This window comes from Pongo pygmaeus, chromosome 17 (genome assembly GCF_028885625.2).
Source record: "Pongo pygmaeus isolate AG05252 chromosome 17, NHGRI_mPonPyg2-v2.0_pri, whole genome shotgun sequence".
NCBI lineage: Eukaryota > Metazoa > Chordata > Mammalia > Primates > Hominidae > Pongo > Pongo pygmaeus.
In genome coordinates, this window is record NC_072390.2 from 48,992,798 (window position 1) to 49,005,550 (window position 12,753).

General features: G+C 39.2%; 1 protein-coding gene across 5 annotated transcripts in view; it reads left to right on the forward strand.

The window, feature by feature from the left end:
• The first annotated feature begins 404 nt into the window (after window positions 1-404).
• The window catches only part of DTNA (dystrobrevin alpha), a 395,439-nt gene continuing 383,090 nt past the window's right edge, over window positions 405-12,753 (forward strand). For 3 of the 5 annotated variants that reach the window (XM_054460665.2, XM_054460668.2, XM_054460672.2), the window contains exon 1: window positions 459-677. The gene's annotated coding sequence lies outside the window, so the exon portion shown is untranslated. Of the gene's footprint in view, window positions 678-1,085; window positions 1,185-12,753 lie in introns of those variants that run through there. The other 2 variants (XM_054460657.2, XM_054460656.2) reach the window with 2 other exon arrangements.

Below are 12,753 nucleotides of genomic sequence, written 5' to 3' on the forward strand. Positions count from 1 at the left end.
TGTTTGGGGAATGTTTGCAGCTTGGGAAAGAAACCCACTGCATACATCTAAGAATATTCCATATGCAAGCCTTGTATATTTTGCCTCTGTTTTAAATTGAAATTGTACTGTTTAAGTTCTTGGGTTCTGACCAAAATCTGGGTCAACATAAGAGAATAATTATTTTTAATTTTAAATCTGAGTCTCTGTTCCAATCTCCTGCACGTGTGAGGGAAAACTGTAGGAAATAAACAAAGCACATAAATCAAGCTTTGGAAGAGAAAAATCTCTGTCTGAAGGATTTTTTTTTTTTTTCAATGACGAGCGTGCCCACTATTTCCCTAGAGGAATATTTCGGTCCAGGAAAGAGGATAGTGCATTCAGCGTGAGTGTGTGTGTGAGTGTGTGTGTGTGTGTGTGTGTGTGCTGTGCGTGCGCGCCCGCGGAGAGAGGGGCGGGGGAGGCGGATGAGGAGGATGAGATCATAGTTTCAGGATCCTCAGGAAACCCTGGTACTGGCAGCAGCCAGCCTCTGCTGTGCCCACATGACCCACAACTCTGGCAGCGGACCCGGCACTTCCAACATTATTAAATAATAAGAAAGCGGCTCCTACTCCAGGCTCAAACCTCCCTGCAGACCAATGGACGCCTTCTAAGAGTTTGGCGAGTCAGTGACTGAAGCGCCCGTCCATTCCAAGGTGTGTGCACAGCGTTTTCTTCTTTGACAGCTCCGGAGTGGGGGAGGGCGCGGGGGTGGAGGGGGTCCGTGTGCCCGGCGAGGAGTGGGCGCGAGGCCGGGCTGCCGCGCTGCCCCCGGCCGCCCGGTGCAGCGGAGCCCGCCGCGGGGCGGGAGGTACACATGACGCGCAGCCCCGGCTGCGCAGGGACCGCAGCCGCCCACGGCGCCGGGGCGCGGACACAGGCGGCTCGGCGCTGGAGCAAGGGCAGGCGCCGCGCACCGAGCAAAGTCAAGAGTGGAAGCGGGCGGAGAGCGCCGGCGGGGGCAGGGATTCGCCTCAACGCCCACTCGCGGGGTTCCCACCTGTGCGCCGGCGCCGGCCGCGGCTAGCGCGAAGCATGTGCCGGGCGCCGCAGCCGGGACTGCGGCGCGGCGCCTCCCCGGGCGGCGGGCGGCGCCTCGGGCCCGCGGGGCGGCGGTAGCGGCTGCTGCAGGATGTCCGGCCTGGGGGCGCGGGGCCGCGCAGGTAAATCTCCACCGCCCTCGAAGGCCTCCGCAGCGCCGCAGCCCCCGCTGCTGCCGCGGCGCCGCTCGGGGGGTGGCAATGGCAGCCGGCTCCCTCGCGTCGCGGGTTGAGTTGTTTTTGTTGTGGTCGCTGCCCTCTTGGTCATCCTCGCGGGCTGAGCTGGTGGGAGGTGGCGTGTCTACCTCCATTAGGGATGATACTCACGTCGGGGAACAGTCTGAGGGGTATTGACCGGGACATCCGCGATGGGTTCCTTTGCAGCCAGCGGCGTCCTCTCGTGTTGCAGTGCACTGCGGTGCCCGGGCCGATGCCTGAGTGGGAGTGGGCCCCGGGCTCCGGGCCCCGGGGACGGGGGGCGGCGGGGGCGGGTGGGCACGGGGGTGAGTGTCTTCGGCTTTTATAGCCTGTTGCCCACTTCGAAGTTTTCTGCTGGACAGAGGGCAGGCGGGAGGTTCGTTCTGGTATCCGGAGTGGGAGGTGGAGAGAGGTGTCTGTCAAAAGACCAAAGCCAAAGAGAGAAGAGGGGTGGCGACGGCGGGGCTGGGACTCAGTGGTACCACTCCTGGGACTTGATGGTAAAACTTTGCTGTTTAGTAGGCTTGGGGTATGGCTTTGGGAAGATAACTGTAGAACTTGGCAGTGAGGGGCGCAGGGGGAGGGGGCAGGGGAGGCGCAAATATTGGATGTATCTTGCAGTGAAGCTTACCATGCTTTAGGTTCATTCTTATTCTAAAAAAATTGTCTTTTGAGTTGATGCTATGTTTTCCTGTTATATGTCATCCCTTGGCATTTAATGTGTTTGTGTTTCCTTTTGGACCTCGGAGATACTTGTATTGTTGAAGTGTACAGTTACTGATTTCTTTAAAAAATAATAGTTTTTTTTTTCTTTTGCTTATTCCAAAGGTGGAAACTTTAGGAAAAAAGTGTTCCACATGTTCCACGGTTCTATATGGTTTAGATTTATTCACTGTCTTAATTCTTAGACCACCAAGGGGGTAGGTAATGTTATTAAACAACTTTTGCAGGTGAGAAAATCCAGGCACAGAGAGATAAAATAACTTACCCAAGGTCATACATTTATTAAGTGTTAAAGTCTAGTTGGGCTTTTCATGCGCCCCTGATCAACTCATTATACCTAAAGTCTTCTATACTCACCACATCTTTCTATGAAGATGAGCCTTAATAGGTATGTGCTGCATGTTCAGAACAATTAACTCTTTTTCTACTTTTTCTTCTTCTAACTTTCAATACTAAAATTATGGCAAATAACGTTTGAGTAGTTTCCTTTCACCACAAGTAACCAAGTGTCCTACAGTAATTAAGGTTGCATGTCCTACAATGATTAAAGTTGCATTTCACAACAAAGTTGAGATTTTCAGCAGTTAAGATGTATCAGCAAAGTAAATTATTATAAAGCAGATGGCTAAAGCTATATGTTTGCACTTAATTTTAAATTTCATAGGTTATTAGTCTGTTCTTTGTTCAGATCATGACCATCGTTTTCTTCAGAACACCATCTTGCAGATTTTTGAGCAAGTTTAGTTATATTTAATCCACTCACTCTGTCGAGAGTTGGGCAGTTTTAAAAGAAGAATTATGCAATCTCTTTCAACTATCAGTGATTAAAAGCAAGCTGTATTTTAAGGGCATTTGAGTCTGTCATGTCATTTAGCCAATTGTATGTACTTTATACAGAATTGTGTAGCGGTGAAGACTGAAATCAAATTTTCTCATTAGTTCTAAGTTGAAATACTTTTAAAATCTCCACTTGTTTTAAATGAACCATGATGTGAAGAAAGGTCTCAATGGGGTGAGCTCCAACTTACTTAGAGAATTACTCTCACATATTTAGAGAATTACTCTTCATTTAAGCTTATCATAGAGCTTTCGCAATATTCATTTTATTGGGCAGATGTCTCTTAAGTCTTCATCTGTTATTTTTTTCAAGTAAATTTTAATTGCTTCTTCACATAACGAGTTTCAAAATTATTTTGACATTCATAGATTTCCTTTAATTCTCATCTTTCACTTTAATTAAATTCAATATGTATAATTTCAAACTCACACTTGCTCAACATTATAAGTAAAAAGAGAGTGGAATCCAACTAAACGGCACGGAAACATGATCTGTGGATATGAGAAAAAATATTTGGCTCTTCAGTGGTTAACCATCCCCTCCCTGCAACACACACACACACACACACACACACACACACACACACACACACACACCCCAGAATTATGGCTACATCTTTATTTTGGGATGCTACAGTGCAGTCCTGTGGTCAGAGTGGTTGTATGCCATCAGTCACAAGTGTTTTTGATATTGAAATTGAATTTGATTTTTCCAAGTCCATTTATATATAGTGTTGATTGTTATCAAGACATAAACCCTGTGATACATACATATATCCTTTCTTAACTCAGTGTTCCAGTTTTCTAGCATCTGTTACTTATTTTAGAGACAGCTTGCTACTTTTATCTCACTTGGTAGTTTGACATGACCTTTTCCTTTCAAGTCCCACACCTCTAGTTTGAAAGAATTGTACTGCTTCTGCTTCTACAGAGCCTCTTTTTTCCAGGTGTGGGGTGCAGGATTGGGGCTCAATAGTGAGCAGAAAGATCTGTGAGCCCTGACTGCACAGGGGGACAAGTTTAAATAAAATAATTATACCAATAAATGATTACTTGTAAGTTGAGGTAAGTTTCCTGAACGAAAGAAGTTCTATGAGAATATCTATTAAAGGATTCTGGACTAGACATGGAGGTCAGAACAAGATGCCTGAAAAGGCACATATTTGTGCAGGAATGACACGTGAGAAGGTGTGTACTAATTCCAATAATCTTTTCCTAAATGCTTGCATGTTAATTTTCTGAATTATGTTCTGAATCAGAGATGTGTGTCACTCTAGTTATCTCTTTACTTCTGTATTCAGCAGGAGACATACTATTTCACCTCATTATCCATCCATGGACATGGGGAGGTTTACAAAACTATCAGTACTTTTTTTAAAGCACATGGAACATGTGCTGCCTTTATGTGTTTACTCACCTATGTGCAAAGAGTTATTTAGGTTTAATGTAATATAGTCATTTTCTTTCTTTTCCTTGGCAACTACTTTCAAACTGAAAGAAGTAGTTCTGTGTGGTTTGGGAGGTTTTTTGTTGTTGTTGTTTTTGTTAAAGTGCCAGAATGTCTCAAAATAGAACTTTAATTGATTTATCACACAGTCCCTGAGATTGTCTCAACTACCCAAAAGAAGAGGCGAGGCTTCATAGTGATGGAGATGATATTGAGTGCTGAAGATGCTGGGGAAATTCATATTAACGAGTTCAAGCAAACATAGGAGTGACTAAATTTATTGAACACATACTGTATACTGAGCGTCATTCTGTGGTCTCTATATAAATTAAATGACGTATTCTTCACAAAAGCCATGTGAGGCTTGCATATCATTATCTCCATTTTATAGAAGGGAAAAATGAAGCACAATGGGGAGAGTAACCTTAACCACTGTCACATAGTTTGAGATGGTCTTTAAGACAAAGCATTCTGATTCTGTATTTCATGCTATTAAATATTGATGTATAATACCTGGCTCAGAATCTTACTGCTGAATTAAATTTACATTGCTGTTGAAAATCATAACACCCCCTAATCTGATGTTTCCATTGTTTAAAAAAAAAAGTGGAAAAAATAGAACTTTCTTTATCTGAATACTTTTTGCCCCACATTTTATAGGTGAAAAATATACAAAACATGAAGATATATGAATGCTAGACAAAAACAGATGACTAATAGATTATGAGAAATGTTTCATTATATTATGTATTTTTTAATTCAAAAATGGTAAATTGAGCACCATTTGAAACTTAACATTTTTAAAATCAAAAGTACAAGAGTATCTATATTAGCATTTCAAATGATCAGGAAAATATCTTTAACAGCTAAAGGTTCTGTGATCATTAACTAATGTAAGAATTTTAAGGCTGGGCGCGGTGGCTCAAGCCTGTAACCCCAGCACTTTGGGAGGCCAAGGCGGGTGGATCACCTGAGGTCAGGAGTTCGAGACCAGCCTGGCCAATATTGTGAAACCCCATTTCTACTAAAAATTCAAAAACTGGCCGGGCGCGGTGGCTCATGCCTGTAATCCCAGCACTTTGGGAGGCCGAAGCGGGCAGATCATGAGGTCAGGAGATCGAGACCATCCTGGCTAACACGGTGAAACCCCGTCTCTACTAAAAATACGAAAACAAAAAATTAGCTGGGGGTGGTGGCAAGACCTACAGGCAGGACCTGTAGTCCCAACTACTTGGAGGCTGAGGCAGGAGAATGGTGTGAACCCGGAAGGCAGAGCTTGCAGTGAGCTGAGATCGCGCCACTGTGCTCCAGCCTGGGCAACAGAACGAGACTCCATCTCAGAAAATAATATAATAATAATAATAATTTAATCACCTAAAAATGATTTATTCCTCAGTTTAAAAGTAGACTCATCAATAACTGATACTCTCACTCTTTTCCAGTGAGAGTTGTGTTTAGTCAAGGAATAATAAAAGCAATGATTTATTTTTGAGTGAATGCATGTAGTAGCCTATTTGACAGCAAGTGAAAGCCTAGAACAGTGCCAATACCTGCCCACAGCAACCAAATTGGGTTTTCTGAACAGATTTGATAGTATCAACATGGTACAGAAATCAGAACAGCTATGTGTGTATCTTTTCTTGTCACCTACCCCAAAATAGACAAAAGTATAATTTCTGCTATCACACATTGTTATAAAAAGTATGCAAACATATAAATCATACTATACATTTATTTTGCATTGCCAAACATAATCTGCATAATTAGAATATATTCAATCAATACTTTTAATTAAACTTTGTATTTTGAGATAATTTGAGGTTCATATGTAGTTGTAAGGAGTAATACAGAGATCCCATGGTCCCTTTACCCAGGTTTCCCCAATGGTAAATTCTTGCAAAATGATAGTACAATATCACAACCAGGATGTTGACATTGATACAGTGATGAACAAATTCCAGCACCAGAAGGATAATTCCTGTTGCTCTTCTATGGCAACACCAACTTGGCTGTAACTACCACCCACCTCCAACCCCTTAATCCCTTGTAATCATTAATATGTTCTCTATTTCTATAATTTTGTCATTGCAAGAATGTTATGTAAGTGGAATTATACATTATGTGAACTTTTGGGATTGGTTTTTCCACTCAGCTTAGTTTTCTGGAGATTTATCTAGGTTGTTGCATGTCTCAATAGCTTATTGCATTTTATTGCTGAATAGTATTTTGTGGCATACATGAGCTATAGCTTGTTTAACCATTCACCTATTGAAAGACATCTGGGTTATTTTTTCCAATTTTTTGGCTACTACAACTAAAACTACTATAGATATTCATGTAAATATTTTTGTATTAATGTATAATAAGTATTAATTTCTTTAGAATAAATTCCCAGAAGTTGCACGTTTACTTTTATAAGAAATTACCAAACTTTTCCAGAGTGGATGTGCCGTTTTACATCCCCATCAACAATATATGAGAAATAAGTTTCTCTGTATCTTCGCTAGCATTTGGTGTTATTGCTGTGCTGTATTTTAGCCATTCTGATAGGTGTGTAGCAATATTTCATTGTGATTTCAATTTCCATTTCCTTAAGACTAGTGATGGTGAACATCTTTTCATGTGCCTATTTGTCATTTAAATATCTTCCTTAGTGAAATGTCTCTTCATTTTCTATTTGGATTGTTTGGGAGTTTTTTATGCTATGTTTTGAGAATTCTTTATATATTCTCAATAATTGTTCTTTGTAAGATACGTGGTTTGCATTGGGAATATTTGTTTGGATTTATTTTGGGGTTACTTATTCTTTGGAAACATATTACATAGTTTTACATGTAAATAACTATTGAACTCATAATAGATTGATTCCTCCCACTTTGTTTTTCTTTTTCAAAATTGTTTTAGCTATTCTAATTCCTTTGCCTTTTCATATAAATTTTAGAATTATCTTTAGAATTATCTTGTCTATATTAACAAAAAAGTCTTAATGGGATTTTGATAAGAATTATGTTAAAACTGCTTAGCAGTTTAAGGATAATTGATATTTAATCCATACATGTGGCATGTTTCTCCATTTATGTAGAATGTCTTTGATATCTTTTATCAGTGATCTGTAGGTTTTGGTATTAAGTCCGGAACATATATTACTAGACTTACATATGAATAATTTTTAAGCAATTTAAAATAATAATGTATTTTTAATTTCAGTGTTGAGGTATTCAGTGCAAATATATTGAAATTTAGTTGATTTTTATGTTTATCTAGTATTCTGGGAACTTCCTGAACTCACTTATTAGTTCTATGTGTGTGTGTGTGTGTGTGTGTGTATATAGTTGTTGTTTGTTTTGAGACTGAGTCTCGTTCTGTCGCCCAGGCTGGAGTGCAGTAGCACGATCTATGCCCACTGCAACATCTGCCTCCCTGATTCAAGCAGTTCTCCTGCCTCAGCCTCCTGAGTAGCTGGGATTACAGGCACCCACCCCCACGCCCAGCTAATTTTTGTATTTTTGGTAGAGAGGGGGTTTCACCATGTTGGCCAGGCTGGTCACGAACTCCTGACCTCAGGTGATCCACCTGTATCGGCCTCCCAAATTGCTGGGATTACAGGCATGAGCCACCGTGCCCAGCCAGTTCTATATTTTTTTGACAAATCATAGTTGTGTATGTTAATGAGGTACAATGTGATGTTTTTATATATGTATTCAATGTGACATGTTAAATCATGCTAATTAACAGATTAGCTATGTAGACCACCATCATGTCATCTGAAAACAGAGACAATTTTATTTATTTCTAATCTATATGCCTTTTGTTTCCTTTTCTTGTCCTATTGCACTGGCTAGAACTTCTGGTCCTATATAGAATAAAAGTAGAGAGTGCAAGCTTCTTTGCCTTTTGCTAATCTTCAGTGGAAAGCATTCAGTCTTTCTGCATTAAGTATAATGTTATCTGTAAGTTTTATGTAAGTGTTCTTTATCAAATTGAAGAATTTCACTTTGATTTCCATTTTTTCCTGAGTTTAAAAAAAAATCACAAATAGGTATTGATTTTTGTCAAATGCTTTTCTTCACCAAATGATGTGATCATATGATTTTTCTTATTTAGCTTCTTTATATGATGGAGTACATTGATCAATTTTTAACTATTGGACCAGCCTTGCATCCTTGCAATAAACTCCATTTATTCATTATGTATGATTAATTCTTTGTATGAATTACTGAATTGATTTGCCAATATTTTGTTAAAGATTTTTACATTTATATTCATGAGGAATATTGACTTGTAGTTTTCTTTTTTTGGTACTGTTTTTGGTATTAGTATCAGGATAATACTAGCTTTATAAAATTAATAGGGATGTGATCCCTCTTCTATTTTCTGAAAGAGATTACATAGGATTCATGTTATTTTTTTCTTTAAACCTTTGGTAGAATTCTGCAGCAAAATCACCTGGGCTGGGAGATTTCTTCTTTAGGGCGTTTTTGTTTTTAGTTATGGGACTCGATTTCTTTAATATCTATATTAATGTGCTGGGGCTGACATAAAATACCACAGACTGGGTGGCTTAAACAACAGAAATTTATTTCCTCACAGTTCTGGAGGTTACAAGTCCAACGTCATGGTGTTGGCATATTTGCTTTCTTCTGAGGCCTCTCTCTTTGGCTTGCAAATAGCTGAGTTCTCACTATGTTTTCACGTGGTCTTTTCCTCAGTGCTCAAGCATCCCTGGTGTCTCTCTGTGTGTCCAAATTTCCTCTTTTTGTAATGACACCAGTCAGATTGTATTAGGCCCTAAACACACCCTAACAGCTACATTTTAATTTAAACTCTTTTTGATCTTAATCACTTTCTTTAAAAGTCCTATCTCTAATAGAGTCACGTTTTGAGTTCCTGGGGGCTAGGACTTCAACATATGAATTTGTGGGACGACACAGTAATGATCTGTTTCATATTGTGTGAGTTACTGTAGTTTAAGTTGATTGAGGAATTGTTCCATTTCATTTAAGTTGTCAAATTTATTTGTGTAGAATTACTCCTAATATTTCAAATTATTCTTTGGATGTCTGCATGGTCTTTAGTGCCATCCCGTGTTTCATTCCTGATGTTACTAATTTGTGTCTTCTCTCATCTTTTCTGTCAGTTTTGCTAGAGCATTTCAATTTTATTCACTTTTAAAAGAACACATTGTTTCATTAATTTTTCTCTATTATTTTTCTGTTCTCCATTTCATTGATTTCTGCTCTTATAATTGTTATTTTCTTCTACTTTTCTTGGAGAAAGATAATATCTTTTTCTATATCTTGACAGGGAGCTAAGATTATTGGTTTGAGATTTTTCCTCTTTTCTAATGTATGCATTTAGTGCTATAGATTTCCCTCTCAGTTCTGCTGTCACTGTATCCCATACATTTTTGTATATTGTATTTTCATTTTTATTTAGTTGAATGTATTTTTAAATTTCCTTGAGATTTCCTCTTTGACCCATTGGATATTTAGAACTATAGTGTTCAATTTCTAAATGTTTGAAGATTTTTCCTGCTTTCTTTCCATTATTGACTTTTAGTTCAATTCTGTTGTATTCAGAGAACACATGCTGTATGATTTCAATTCTTTTAATTTGTTGAGGTTTATTTTATGTCCCAAAATGTGCTATACCTTGGTATATGTTCCAAGGGCACTAGAAAAGAATGTATATTTGGCTGTTTTGGGGTAGAGTGTTCTATAAATGCTGATTAAGTCATGTTGGTTGATGTTGCTGTCAAGTTCTTATATGTCTTTGCTGATTTTCTGTCTAGTTTTCCTATTAATGAAAAAGTATATGCCGTCTCCAGTTATAATTGTGAGTTTGTCTATTTCTCGCTTCACTTCTGCCCCTTTGGCTTTACATATTTTATAGCTCTGTTATTTGGTGCATACATATTTAGAATTGTTATGTTTTCTGTTATATTGACTTTATTATTAAATAATGCCCCTCTCTGTATCTGGTAGTTTTATTTGCTCTGAAGTCTACTTTGTCTGATATTAATATAGACACTCATTTTTCTTTTAATGAGTGTTTGCATATCTCTTTTTCCATCCTTGTACTTTCCACTGGCCCATATTTTATATTTTATTTGAGTTCCTTGTAGATAAAATATAGTTGGCTCATTTTTTTGTTTTGTTTTGTTTTGTTTTGTTTTGTTTTTGAGACGGAGTCTCGCTCTGTCGCCCAGGCTGGAGTGCAGTGGTGCAATCTCGGCTCACTGCAAGCTCCGCCTCCCACGTTCATGCTATTCTCCGGCCTCAGCCTCCCGAGTAGCTGGGACTACAGGTGCCCACCACCACACCCAGCTAATTTTTTGTATTTTTAGTAGATACGGGGTTCCACCATGTTAGCCAGGATGGTCTCGATCTCCCGCCCTCGTGATCTGCCCGCCTTGGCCTCCCAAAGCGCTGGGATTATAAGCCTGAGCCACCACACCTGGCCTAGTTGGCTCATATTTTTAATGCACTCTGCCAATATCTGTCTTTTAATTGGTATATTTAAACCATTTACATTTACTGTAAATATTAATACAATACTTTAGTGCTTAAATCTGCCATTTTTTGTTTGTTATCTCTATTTTGGATTTCACTGGTTTTTTTTTTTTTCCTACCATCCTGTTATTTACTTGAGCATTTATAGAATTCCACTTCTATATGTATAGTGTTTTTAAGTGTATCACTGTACAGAGTTTGTTTGTTTGTTTTTTGAGACAGAGTCTCGCTGTGTCGCCCAGGCTGGCCAGGCTGGAGTGCAGTGGTGCAATCTTGGCTCACTGCAAGCTCCACCTCCCGGGTTCACATCATTCTCCTGCTTCATCCTTCCGAGTAGCTGGGACTACAGGCACCCACCACCACACCTGGCTAATTTTCTTTTTTTTCTTTCTTTTTTTTTTTGTATTTTTAGTAGAGATGGGGTTTCACTGTTTTAGCCAGGATGGTCTCGATCTCCTGACCTCGTGATCTGCCCACCTTGGCCTCCCAAAGTGCTGAGATTGCAGGCGTGAGCCACTGCATCCGGCCAGGTATTTTTTGTTTTGTTTTTTTTTTAATCATCACGCTAAGTGTTACATCATATACACATAATTTATCACTGGCTACTGCTCTTGTCATTTTATCAATTTGAATGAAGTATAGAAACTGTACCTCCCTTTACAACCTCCATTTATAATATGATTGTCTTAAATATTTCCTCTACATACATTTGGAACCACATCAGACAGTGTTATAATTGTTGCTTCAACAGGCAAAGAAGGAAGGTCTGTTGCATTTATTCATATTTTTTCTTACCATGTTCTTTTTTCTTGATGTTCTAACCTTTCTTCTTTTATTGTTTCCTTTTTGTTTTAAGAACTTTCTTTAGCCACCCTTTGTGAGCAGGTCAGATCTGCTGGTGACAAAATATTTTGTTTTCCTCTAGCTGAGAATGTCTTGATTTTTCCTTTCTTCCTGAAAGATTTTCACTGGACATAAGATTCTAGGTTGACAGGCCTTTTCTTAAAGCAATTGAAATATGTTGTGTTACTTCCTTTGGACTCTGTGTATTCTGATGAAAATCCATTGTCATTCTAATGGATTTTCTTCTTTGGTAAAGTAACATTTCTCTCTTGCTGTTTATAAAACCTTTTTGTCTTTAATTTTCATAAATGTGACTATGCTGTGTCTTGGCATGGATATCTTTGGAAGGTTTTTTAGCATTCAGATTTACTCAGGTTTTTAAATCTGTAGGTCTATGACTTCTGTCAAATTTGGGAAGTTTTCAGCCATTTTTAAGCAATTTTTCAGCCTCGCCCAATTTTTCCTTTCCTTCAGGTCTCCAAGACATGAATATTAGACCTTTTGTTATTGTCACACAGTGTATTGATTTCCTATGGCTGCTGTAACAAATTACCATACAGTTTGTGGCTTACAGAAGTGCACGTTTACTTTCTTAAAGTTCTGAAGGCCAGAACTCAAAAATCAGTTTCACAGGGCTAACGTCAAGGTGTTAGCAAGGCTGCTTCCTTCTGGAGGTTCTGAGGAATAATCTGTTTCTTTGCTTTCCCTAGCTTCTAGAGGCACCTGTATTCTTTGACTTACAATCCCTTCCTTGGATCACTCCAATTTCTTTCCTCTGTCATCATATCTCCTACTTACTTTTCTGTGGCCAGATTTATCTCTGGTCTTTGCCTCCCTCTTTTAAGGACACTGTGATTACATTTAGGAGCCACCTGGATAGTGCAGGCCATTCTCCTTATCTGAAGAGCTGTAGTATAATCACATCTACCAAATCTCTTTTTCCATTCACAGCTTCCAGGGATTGGAGCCATTCTGCTGAATATCTTTGGGAGCCATTATTTGGCTTACCACACACAGGTTTCTGAGGCTTGCTTTCTCTCTCTTTTTATTCTCTAATCTGTTTTCTCTGTTTTTCAAATTGAGTTGTGTCTGGAGTTGGTTCCTTCCGGTGGGTTCTTGGTCTCACTGACTT